The sequence below is a fragment of the Nelumbo nucifera genome, chromosome 7 (assembly GCF_055504915.1).
Source record: "Nelumbo nucifera cultivar China Antique chromosome 7, China Antique-T2T, whole genome shotgun sequence".
NCBI lineage: Eukaryota > Viridiplantae > Streptophyta > Magnoliopsida > Proteales > Nelumbonaceae > Nelumbo > Nelumbo nucifera.
In genome coordinates, this window is record NC_142655.1 from 44325921 (window position 1) to 44339319 (window position 13399).

General features: G+C 39.2%; 1 non-coding gene across 1 annotated transcript; it reads left to right on the forward strand.

The window, feature by feature from the left end:
- The first annotated feature begins 7116 nt into the window (after positions 1 to 7116).
- LOC148790439 (small nucleolar RNA R71) lies at positions 7117 to 7223 on the forward strand. Its single transcript, XR_016078983.1, has one exon. It is a non-coding gene; the product is annotated as a small nucleolar RNA R71 (small nucleolar RNA).
- The last annotated feature ends 6176 nt before the right edge of the window (positions 7224 to 13399 follow it).

A 13399-nucleotide genomic window follows, 5' to 3' on the forward strand; every position in this document is an offset into this window, starting at 1 on the left:
GATTCAAATCTAATTTGAATTTGGTCTCTAAGAGTGGATAAGGCTAAAGGCCCAATCCTTTTACTAACTTCAATCTCAAATTCGACCCATGGATGGGTGATCATATCAGCCCACCTCGAAATGGGCTTTTGGCCCATTAAGTGTTCAGTGTGTAATTACTTTCCATTCTGCTGCCCAGTTGGGCTTCTTTGTATGGCGTGGGACCCAAGCATTGATCTACACACCAGCCACTTGGGTTCGGCCCAGCCTTTAATACAAGGCCCAGCCGAATTCACTGAAAAACTCAATGAACCCCTTGAGTCCATCATATGGACCCTATGGGCCCAACACTTACATTAAGTGGTCCCTGGGCCAAGCCATCTTATAAAAACCAAGGGACTGTGTGCAGGTGCAAGATTAGCCCATCAGGTATTATCCTAAATGGTCTTACACTTAACCTCTCAGCCCTTAATGATCAAGCACTGCCCAACAAGAGAGGACCTCTCCCTCGGCTGCAAGGAACAGTGCCGCACTTCCCTCTCACATGGATCCCGGGAATTAAAACCATTTGCAAACATTTTGAAACCGTACATATAAATATAAGTATATTAATTTTGCAAAACAAAATTCCAACGATTGAAATCAACTGCCGGCAGTTTGGTTTCCATCAGAGAGAGTGCATTCCCGATCAATACCCTTTGTCCGACAAAGTGGCTGATTCTGTCACTATGACCACCCACTCAGATGAATTCTCAAACTGCCCCAACATACCCAGGTTTTGATCCCCGCTAAGGATCTCACTGATTGGTATATCAAAGACAGCCTGATCCGACACCTAGTGAAGTGTCATAATCGAGTCTAGAGGTCAGGTGTAACTTTCCAATTTTGCCCATCTATCTCCAAGGTCCAGGGCAAGACTGGAAATCTGGTCCGGTTCAAGGATTCAAGTAATCCCATACTGCATGTGCCTCGGGTCTTACCCTGGTGGCTGAGACAGGCCATCCCAACACTTGGTGGCACACCAGCATCAGCCTTGGCAGGATAAATCTCCCCAGACTTATCGAATGGCTGTGAACATTTAAAACTAACATGAATCTCTATAAATGTCCAATTTTAGGGTTTTGCACAGAATTAAACCAAACAACATGAATCAAACATGCACTTTATTTATTTCCACTAAATAACAAAAGTACATCAAATCAGATTGAAGCTAAGGGCATACATAAACTGTCTAACAGGTATATATTTCTTCTAAATCTTTCATCTTAAAGATAGAGGATAAGTAGTTTTTAGTTTCATTTATGCCAACCATATTTGCACCCACAATAAGCATATCATCAACATAAAGACATACAATTACTCCATAATTTTTAGTGAATTTTGAGCATTGTTTAGGTGCATGTATTAGCACTATTATGTTTAAAACCAAAAGCTAGAATGCAAGAATCAAATTTCTCATGCCATTGTTTAGGTGCTTATTTTAATCCATATAGTGATTTAGCCAGTTTATAGACTTTCTTCTCATTTCCAAGAAGAACAAATCATTCTGGTTGTCCCATATAAACCTCTTCGTTTAAATCACCATTTAAATAAGCAGTTTTAACATCCATTTGATGAATAGATAAATGATAAATGGATGCTAATGCTATGAATGTTCTTTTAGAAGTTGTTCTAGCCACTGATGAACAAGTAATCCCTTCCTTTTGACTAAATCCTTTGGCTACCAATTTGGCCTTAAAAGTTTGTACAGTTCCATCAGTGTTGTATTTTCTTTTAAACAGCCATTTACATTCGATTGGTTTTGATCCTGGAGGCAGATCTACTAGTACCCATGTGTTATTTGACATTATTGAATCCATTTCATCATTTATAGCTACCTTCCAAAAGGCAGCATCTCTAGAGGTCATGGCCTCACTGTAGGTTTTTGGATCATTTTCAATGTTCAGGACAATGGGTATCTTATTTAAAATCTTCTCTCTATCAGCCTCAACCAAAAATACAATTGACTGAGTAGAGATAAAATCTGAACCTAAGTGTTTCACTGTTCTTTATCTTTGACTTCTTCTAGGTTTTATTGTAGGTGTTACAGTTGTGTCATTTCTTCTTTCAGTGTCATTAATATCAATAGGTATTGAGATATGAGTTTCTATTTCAGGTTCTCTATCATTTTCTATGGATTCATTTTCTGTAGATTCATAACATAGTTTATTCTCAAAGAATTCAAAATCTCTAGTTTCAATTATTAAATCTGAATCTAAGTCTAGAAGCCTATAGGCCCTGCTATGTTCTGCATATCTAATGAACATACTTCTCTTAGCTCTAAGTCCCAACTTGGTTCTTTTAGGATCTGGAACTCTATAATATGATAAGCACCCCCACACTTTTAGATATGCTAAATTAGGTTTTTCTCCTATCCATAATTCATATGAGCATTTGTTATTAACTCTAGAAACAATTCTGTTATGTAAATGACAGGCTGTTAAGAGTGCTTCCCCCTACAGGTTTAAGGGTGCATTAGCTTTTAACAATATGCAGTTTATCATTTCTATAAGTATTCTATTTTTCCTTTCGGCCAGGCCATTTTGTTGAGGGGTATAGGGAGCAAAACACTGATATATTATTCAAAATCCTTCACAGAAAGAATTAAACTCATTTTTAATGTATTCAACACCCCTATCACTTCTAAGGATTTTAATTTTCTTTTCTAACTGATTTTAAACATGTCAAAGGCTTCATTCTTACTGATGCATAGTTGCTACACTAGGAAGTGCAGTAGCCGCTCAAGTAATAAAGTGATGAATAGAGTATCGTTCCCACGATAACTTATAGAGCAAGTACTAGTGATATATCAGCCATCTATTATCTGATTAACCGAAATGTTAACCTAATCAAAACTGAATTCCTAACTAACAAACATTCTCTAATAGATTGGATCAAACACCTTTCATGCAGTTGAGAAGACAAGTTATATGTGAAGAGATTTGGTTCAACAATTAATTCTCTAGGTCATTCGATTGGATTGAGATTTAGCTTTGGTTTGGTGTAACCCCAATGTTATGGAAAAACTCTCTTGAGCGCATGCTCAATCTATGCATGAGTGATGATTCTTATATCTCTATCAAGAATTTAATCCTCATGCATGCATTAAGATCAAGAGTTCTAGAGCATCATTACAGAATTGAATGAAGGCCAACCAAATTGTACAAGTTATCTCTAACCTTGTATTCAATTCGGTTCTTGATTAGCAGATCTGAATTTCTAAACTCTTTCTCAAGCAATCTAGAAACCCCAAGAATTAAGAACAGTTCGTCCAAACAGAAATCAGATTGTCTAAATTCTTCATCAAGCAATTCGGATAGTCCAACATACAAATTCAATTCGGCTAGCTATTCTAACAATTAAAATCCTAATCAAGTAACATCAAGATTGAATCTAATCCATTCGAATAACCCTAGAGAACTATTTACAGATCTGAAATTACATGAAACATGATTCAATTACAGCAAGAAAGAATAATTAAGTGAGAAAATATCAGGAAACCCTAGCTGAGATCATTTACCACCTACACAGAATTCAAGGAAGAAGATAACCTAGATTGATCTCCTCCAATGGCTTCTTCTCCAAATTCGGATTCAGCACCTCTTCTTCTCTTGAAGCTTCTTGAATCTCCCCCTTTCTTCTCTCTTGTGTGCCTCTCTCTCAATTCTCCCAAAAGGATTTCGAACCAAAGGAGTTTGAACCCTTTTTCCCTCTTTCTCTTCTCCTTTTATAGCTTTCTCTTCAGCCCCTTTCTCTCTTCTAGAAAGTTTTCCACCTTTAGGCTCTTTGGGTTGCACTTTGGTTGCTCTTGAGCTATACATGGGACTCCCTCTTGCTGGGCCGAATGGGATCCCTTGGAGAGCATTGACTAGGCTCTATCCTTGGGTTCCCCCACGGAGTGCTGCCTAGGCTTCATGGGCCGAATAGCCCTCCTTAGGCTTCTTGGCTGGGCCTTTCTCCCAGCTGGGCTGAATTTCCTCCACTTGGCCTCTTTTCCATGGTTTTATGTTATCTTTCCCCTAAGTTGGTCTCCCTTGATAATTTCCTGAAATTAATCTAAATTAGGGTAAGAAACTATACAAATCAGCATCAAAACCATGCATAAAACATCAAAAATTATGTGTAATTTGCAGACACATCAAACAGCCCCACACTTAAGCTTTTGCTTGTCCTCAAGCAAAGACATCACCCATAAACTGATCATCCCCCCTTATTATTATCATTTACCAGATGAATTTAGGATGAGAATGCATTGAGTGGTCGGGAAACTTGTGCAGGTATTCTAATCCTCTAAATTGCCATTCTTATCACATACATAAGAGCCAAGGCAAGGGAGAATATGAAATTCTTCATGCTCCAACATTCACTTCCATTCAATATGTAAATGAGCTCCTTGACCGCCCAATTTAACCATTACTTTGAGCTTGGTCACAAATCTGTCACTGCCCCTAATGGAGTGTTCAACCACATTTTGTCCCTTTGAACCTCAGCCATCACCAAAATTTTTTCTTTCCCCTTTTTTTGGTGTGAGTGCATTTTATGCTCCATCTCACACGGGGCATTCTCCTTTTTTTTTCTTCTTTTTGGTGTGAGTGCATTTTATGCTCCATCTCACACTAGTCACAGGCTTGAGGCAAACAACAATACTCATATTCCAAGCTGCTAGTTTTACTATTTAACTCGGAATAGCAGAGTGGGACTGAACTCATATCATAAACCGCTAGTTTACTATTCAGTTCATGACAGCGGAGTCATTTGGACTTTGTCCCTTTCTTTTTCTCTTTTTCTTTTGCAATTGTTGAACCTTATGCATTAACAGTTCAGATGCAAACTAGCTCGAATGATCATTAAGATGTCAGTTAAGTGCATCATACACATGAAGAAAGTTAGGGCTGGTCAAGATGAAAGTCCTATTCGGCTTCCTTAACCTCATGCAATGTGATAAAATTGGATCATACACAAGAATAAAGTCTCATACTTACAAAGATTTCCCTCAACTCATTGTATTCCCTCTTGAAATTTGGCCTATCAATGCATGTATGTGTTGAGGTGATTGAGGTGCATAGATACAGCCTAACTCCCCCACACTTGAGATGAACATTGCCCTCAATGTTCCTGGTGTTAGAGAGTGAAAATGAATCCAGCAATGAAGGTAGTTGCATGAAGAGCAATATCACGTAGTGAGAGGGGTTTAGAGGAATTCCCTGAAGAGTGTTCTAAAATTTGGAATAACTCTTTTGTTTGGAACCTCTAGCTACTAAGAACCACACAAAACTAGGAAGAGAGAATGATAAACACTAAGAGAGCAGCAATCTACAAAACAAAGAGAACTTAATGCTACCGAAAAAGAAAGGCATAAAGAAAAAGAATAATTAGCAAGAAAGAAAAAGAACTACTCATCAGTATTGGGTTGCCTCCCAACAAGCGCTTGTTTTCCATCTGAAGCTCGACGTTGTAGTGGGATCAATGAACATCTAGGTACGCAGTTGGTGGGGTAGGCAATGCTCCATCCGCTATATGTAGTTTGAGGTGCTAACCGTTGAGCTGAAAACATCCACCATCCACATCATCAATGACATCTATTATATAACATGAATCATCACTAGAAGATGTGTGTTTCATAGCATCAAACATTTTAAAAGTTATTTCCTCATCTTGAATCCTAAGGCTGAGTTACCCTTGTTGGACATCAATCATTGCCTTCCCCGTATCTAGGAAAGGTCTCCTTAGGATAAGAGGAATATCAACATCCTCTTGCATGTCTAATACAATGAAATCAACTGGAGAGATGAATTTATCAACTTTAACAAGCACATCTTCTATGAATCCCCTAGAATGCTTGATGAATCTATCAGCTAATTGCAATGCAACTCTAGTGGGTTGGGGTTCACCCAATCCTAGTTTCTTAAAAACCGAATATGGCATCATGTTTATGCTAGCTCATAAATTACACAATGCCTTATCAATTTTCAAATTGCCTATAGTACAAGGGATAGTGAAACACCCTGGATCTTTCAGTTTTTGGGGCAGCTTGTTGAGGAGGATTGCTGAGCATTCTTCATTGAGTGCAACAGTAGCTACATCTCCCAATTTCCTTTTATTTGCCAATATCTCTTTCAAGAATTTTGCATAGTGTGGCATCTGGCTAAAGCATCAGCAAAAGGGATGTTAATATGCAAACTCTTAAACACTTCAAGAAACTTACCGAATTCCCTTTCCAATTTGTGTTGCTTCAGCCTATTCGGAAAAGGTACTTGCGGTTGTTGGTTTCTCTCCTTCTTTGGTTCAGATTGCTCTTCCTCCTTCTTTTCGGTTTCAAGGGTTGCATCTACCTTGTTTTCAGCCCTTGCTTTCTTCTCCACTTCTGGCAGCTCCTTACCACTTCTCAAAGTGATAGCCTGCACTTGCTCTCTTGGATTTACTTCAGTATTGCTAGGTAGAGTGCCCGGTATTCTTGCTGAAATCATTTGTGCCAATTGCCCAACTTGATTCTCCAAGTTCTTTATTGATGCCTCTTGGTTCTGAAATCTTGTTTCAACACTAGCTATGAACTTGGTCATTAGCTCTTCTAGGTTAGTATTCTTTTCCGGCTGATTGAAGTTTTGGGGGAAGGGCTTCACCATGTTCTGATTTGACCATGATTGATTCGGGTTGTTCCTCCATACGGGGTTAAAGGCACGAGGGTACTGATTTCCTTGCTGCCTTGGAAAGTTGCCAACAAAGTCTACCTGTTCTGGGGATTGCATAAACTGATTGCCAACTTGACATTCAGTGCTGATATGACTTCCCCCACACCATTCACAAGTTACGGACTGAACATGCATGGCTGCCATCTGCAACTCATCTATCTTTTTGCTGAGTGCACCTATTTGCACAGATATAGCTGCATAGGTGTCCACATTGTGAAGGCCTTGCTACCGCCTAACTTGTGCTCTCTCGAAGTGCAATTGATAGTTGTTTGCAGCCATCTCCTCTATGAGTGCATGGTCAACTTCAGGGGTCTTGTTGTTGATAGAACCCCCGGCTGCCGCATCCATAATGGTCTTGTTTGCTTCGATTAGCCCATTATAGAAGGTTTGCACTTGCAACCATATGGGAAGTCCATGATGAGGGACCTTCCTTAACAGCTCCTTGTAATGGTCCCATGACTCATACAATGATTCTGCATCTTGCTGAAAGAAAGTGGTGATGTCATTCCTCATCTTTGCTGTCTTGGATGGAGGAAAATACTTGGAGAGGAATCGGCTAGCCATTTCATCCCATGTTTCTATAGATCTAGCCGACAATGAATTCATCCAAGTCTTGGCTTTGTCTTTCAATGAAAATGGGAACAACATGAGCCTAACAACATCATCACTCACCCCATTGTGCTTGAAAGCATCACAAATTTCCAAGAAGTTGGCTACGTGAATGTTCGGGTCTTCATGAGCCATGCCACAAAACTGAACCATGTTTTGTATCATCTGAATTATGGCTGGTTTGATCACAAAATTATTAGCAGCTATGGCTGGTCTCACAATGCTTGAAGCAGCCCTGGTAAGGGTTGGTTTGGCATAGTCCATCATGGTTCTTGGTTCAACCATCTCTTCAGTTTCAGCTCTCACTTGTCTAGCAGCTCTAAGGCGGATGCGAAGAGTTCTTTCAATCTCGGGATCATAGAGGATTCCCTCCATTTCAGATCTGCTTGTCATAAACTGTACAAGTCAAAGTAATAAAGAAGCTAATGTACACCAATCAAAAAGGTAATCTATCAAACAAGAAAACTGCACACTACCAAAACAAGATCAGCAACCAAAGACAACTACAATTAGCAAGAAGAAAGAAAATGACTTATATCAGCAATGGAGGTTAATGTACACAAATCTGAACCATCTTATACAGAATTACAAATCAGATTAACAGTGGCTAAAGGTTCCTAATATTTCTATAATAAGTCCCCGGCAATGACACCAAAAACTTGATGCGTAATTGCTACACTAGCAAGTGCACTAGCCGCTCAAGTAATAAAGTGATGAACAGAGTATCGTTCCCATGAGGACTTATACAGAAACTACTAGTAATATATCAGCCATCTACTATCTGATTAACCAAAATGTTAACCTAATCAAAACTGAATCCCTAACTAACAAACTATCTCTAGAAAATTGGATCAAATACCTTTCATGCAGTTGAGAAGACAAGCTATATGTGAACAGATTTGATTCAGCAATTAATTCTTTAGGTCATTTGATTAGATTGAGATTCAGCTTTGGTTTGGTGCAACCCCAATGTTATGGACAACCTCTCTTGAGCGCATGCTCAATCTATGCATGAGCGATGATTCTTATATCTCTATCAAGAATTTAATCCTCATGCATGCATTAAGATCAAGAGTTCTAGGGCATCATTATAGAATTGAATGAAGACCAACCAAATTGTACAACTTATCTCAAACCTTGTATTCAATTCGGTTCTTGATTAGCAGATCCGAATTTATAAACTCTTTCTCAAACAATCTAGAAACTCCAAGAATTAAGAACAGTTTGGCCAAACAGAAATCAGATTGTCTAAATTCTTCACCAAGCAATTCGAACAATCCAGCATACAAATTCAATTTGGCTAGCTATTCTAACAATTAAAATCCTAATCAAGAAACATCAAGATTGAATCTAATCCATTCGAATAACCCTAGAGAACTAATTACAGATCTGAAATTACATGAAACATGATTCAATTACAGCAAGAAAGAAGAATCAAGTGAGAAAATATCATAAAACCCTAGCTGAGATCATTTACCACCTGCGCAGAATTCAAGGAAGAAGATAACCTAGATTGATCTCCTCCAATGGCTTCTTCTCCAAATTCGGATTCAGCACCTCTTCTTCTCTTGAATCTTCTTGAATCTCCCCCTTTCTTCTCTCTTGTGTGCCTCTCTCTCAATTCTCCCAAAAGGATTTTGAACCAAAGGAGTTTGAACCCTTTTTCCCTCTTTCTCTTCTCCTCTTATAGCTTTCTCTTCAGCCCCTTTCGATCTTGTAGAAAGTTTGCCGCTTTTAGGCTCCTTAGGCTGCACTTTGGCTGCTCTTGAGCTGTACATGGGCCTCCCTCTTGCTGGGCTGAATGGGCTCCCTTGGAGAGCTTCGGCTAGGCTCTCTCCTTGGGTTCCCCCATGGAGTGCTGCCTAGCCTTCATGGGCCGAATAACCCTCCTTAGGCTTCTCGGCTGGGCCTTTCTTCCAGCTGGGCTGAATTGCCTCCACTTGGCCTCTTTTCCATGGTTTTATGTTATCTTTCCCCTAAGTTGGTCTCCCTTGATAATTTTTTGAAATTAACCTAAATTAAGGTAAGAAACTATACAAATCAACATCAAAACTATGCATAAAACATCAGGAATTATGTGTAATTTGCACACACATCACTTAGTTCTCATAAGGTAGACATAGGTGTAACTAGAAAAGTCATCTATAAATGTTATGAAGTATCTCTTACCTCCTCTAGTTAATACACTATTGAGTTCACAGATGTCAGAATGAATTAGTTCTAGATGTTGAGAATTTCTCTCAACACTAGGAAAAGGTTTCTTAGCCATTTTAGATTTTACACGTATATCACATTTTTCAGTTGATTCATTACTATAAGCAATTATACCAAGTTTGTTCATGTTCTTTATGGATTTAAAATTCAAGTGTGTTAATCTATCATGCCATAAAGAGAAAGAATCAACAATATAAGCAGAAACTTTTCTTTCATTAATACTTAATTTGAATATACCATTACAACCATATCCCTTTCGAACAAACATCCCATTCTTGGATAGGATTAGTTTGTCGGATTCAAAAACGACCTTGAATCCCCTCTTACAGACAAGATTTACTGAGACCAAGTTCTTTCTAACGTTAGGAACAAGGAGAACATTCAGGAGAGTCGGTGTATTTCCGGAGGTGAAGTTCAACTCTACGCTGCCTCTTCCAGAAACTTTGGCACATGTTTGGTTTCCCATCTATACCTCCTGGTCATCAGTCACTTCTTCATATGTCTTGAGTAAGGACTTATCCTTGCAAACATGGAATGTGGCACCTGAATCAAACCACCATCCAAAAGACGATTCTGCCATGTTCACTTCAGTAATCATGGCCACTAGATTGTCTTCTTCCATGTTTACAAACTTGGTTCTGCCTTTCCAATGTCAGCAGACTCCGGCATAATGCCCCTTCTTTCCACAAATATAGCAGGATCTTTTCTTATTGTTGCTGTAATTGAAGTTCCTAATGAGACTTAGAAGAACCTTATTTTGTCCCCTTAATTTCATCCTTTTTACACTAATTTAGCACTTAAATGCACTCATTACTCTTGTATTTCGATTCAGGGCAATAAAAAAGGCAATTGGAAGGAAACAGGCCAATTCGGGTGATTTTGCACAGTTTTGGCGACAGTCAGTGATCTGGGCCTAACTCACAGTTCCGGACTCCGAATTGGGCAATTCAAGAAGCATTAGAAAGAAGAAAGCAACGCCCACAACTTTACTGTTTTGGGTTTTGACTGATTCGGCCCGTATCGAGTACGAAACTGGGCCCGAAGTCGGAGCAAATTCGTAGCCAGGCCCATTTAACAGCTGAAGCCCAACTCGCAGAAGAACCCGGAAGCAGCCCAAGTAGCAGAGAAGCCCAACTCGGATGCAAGAGTCTAGAGTCCTAATTCGAATGTAATCTCCCAAGAGGGAGAGAGTCTTATTAGATCTAAACTTTGAATGTAATCCTATAACGATAAGAAGGTTGGGGATTAGATAAGAGATAGGATAGGATTAGTTCAAAGAAGATCAAGACTCCCTAAAGATAAGATGATCTCCTAGAAGGAGTTGGAAAACAGCCCTCTCCTTTGGCTATATAAAGAGGGGGGCGAACCAGCTCTAGCATCACTCATTCCAAGATCCAAGAGATCATCAAGAGGCCAAGAAGTTCAAGAAAGCAGTTCGGCTATGGAGAAGAAAGGCATGGAGATTGCGCAGATCATGAGTAGCTAAGCTTCTTTTTCTGGTTCAAGGGGGGATGTTCGATTATGTCATTGTGAGGTTCTGTAGTTAATTTACTTTCTTGCTTTTTAATTCAAGTATTCATTGATTCTTGTGCATATTTTTAATGGATGTTGATGTTATTTAGTTTGACAAACTGAATTAATGTTGATATTCCTATTGCTATCCATGATTTCGGTGATCCGTAATTGTCACGAATAATGGTACAAGTAGCAATTAGGTTGATATCTTTTTGGGTCAATTGTTCGTGACAGCCTTTGACCAATGTTTTAACATGGTTCAACCTAAAGGAATCGATGGAACAAAATTCAGTAATTGCAGCTATCTCAATTATTGTTATTTTGATTTAACTGTTTTCACAAATCTTAATGCTATCATTGTTTAACATGGAACGCTATCGTACCCAGTTGAGTGGTGATAAGTGTTGATCGAATGCTGGGTTTGGTCAACTGAATTAGGAAAACACAAGGTTTATTATGGCTATCCTAATAAATCTAAGGTTAAATGCTTGAATTGCAAGAATGCTGAAATGTACCTAGGATCGATGGCCAATCGATTCAACCCGAACCCTTGAACCAGAATTTGTTAAGACTGATTTTCTCTTGTTTGTTTAGTTTGTTATTCATTTAATTTTAGTTATTAAATTTTCCCACACAATTACTTTATCCATTCGGCTAAGAGATTACTGATTTGCTCCCCGTGGGATTCGACCTAGTACAACTTCTACTACAAATATTTTATTGTGGGACTAGTACTAATTTTGAGGGCTTCGACAACCCGTCAGTTCCCATCCTTTTTCTTTACTTGTAATGTAGGGTTAGTCTTCTTCGATCCGTTTTCCACAAAATTGACCTTAGAGTTCAGCATACCGGCTAGGGACTTATCCCTACTGTCTCTAATCCGAGACTCTTCTTCAATATGAAGGTGTTGCTGAATTTGCTCAAAGGTAAGTTCTTCAGCCTTATGCAGAAGCTTCTTCCTGTAATCCTTCCAAAAGGGTGAAAGTTTGACAATGATGTCAAGGGATCAAATTTTTTTGACTATCACCTGTACTTCACGAACTTGCTCCAGTACGGGTTTATGGTCATTCATGCTGAAGTCAAAGTATTCTGCAATAAGATACTTATCCGTACCTACTTCTTGTACCATGTATTTGAATTCCAGGGCCTTCCAGATTTCTTTTGGAGATGTAAGTTCCTTGTAGAAGTTGTAGAGCCGGTCTGATAAGGCATTCAGTATGTGTCCTCGACACAGAAGTGAGTCATCTTCTCGTTTTGCTCTTTCCTTCTTTAGCTTTTTTGAGTCTTTGTCAGTGGGTTCAGGAAGTAATTGCAAATTCAGGTCCAACAGATAGTATAGTTTTAGTATGGTCAGAAAGAAGATCATCTTGTCTTACCATCGGCTGAAGTTTCCTCCATTGAACTGGTCCAGTCGATCAAGATCTTGATTCATCATCTTGATCGAAGTCATGCTTGCTTCCGCCTCCATTACAGAATAATGCTCTAAAATTGTTGGGAAATGGGGTCACTGTAACTTTAGACGATAAGCTTTGAGGTGCGTGACGGGTTGCCGAAGCCCTCAAAATTAATGCTAGTCCCACAATAAATTTGTAGTAGTGGTACTAGGTCGAATCCCACAGGGAGATAGGGAAATAATTTCTCAACCGAGTGTGTTGTTAGACAGTTTTGTATGCCCTTAGCTTCAATCAAAATGATGTACATTATGAGTTTATTGTAAATGAATAAAAGTACATATTTGATTTATGTTCCCTTGGTATGTTTCTGTGTAATACCCTTAAACTGGACACTTAATGAGACTCGTGTTAGTTTAGAATGTTCACTGCCAGTGGGTCGGTCTGGGGAGACCTATCTTGATAAGGCTGACACTGTTGTGCCACCAAGTCGGTTGGGATGGCCTGTCTCAGGTGCTAGGGTGAGACCCTAGGAACATACAGTGTAGGATTAATTAAATCTTTGAACTGGACCAGATTTCCAGTATCGCCCTGGACCTTGGAGATTAATGGGCAAAACTAGAAAGTTACACCTGACCCCTTGACTCGATTATGATACTGCACTAGGTGTCGGATTGGGTTGTCTTTGATGTACCAATCAGTGAGATCCTTAGCGGGGGTCAAAACCTGGGTATGTTGGGACAGTCTGAGAATTCACCTGAGTGGGTGATCATAGTGACAGGATCAGCCCCTTTGTCAGATAAAGGTAATGATCGGGGATGCACTCTCACAGATGGAATCCAAGACTGCCGGCAGCCGATTTCAATCGTTTAGATTTGTTTTGCAAAGTATATTTTATATGAGATATAAAAGTATATATATTATGGTTTCTAAAATGTTTGCAAAAGGTTTTAAATCGCGGGA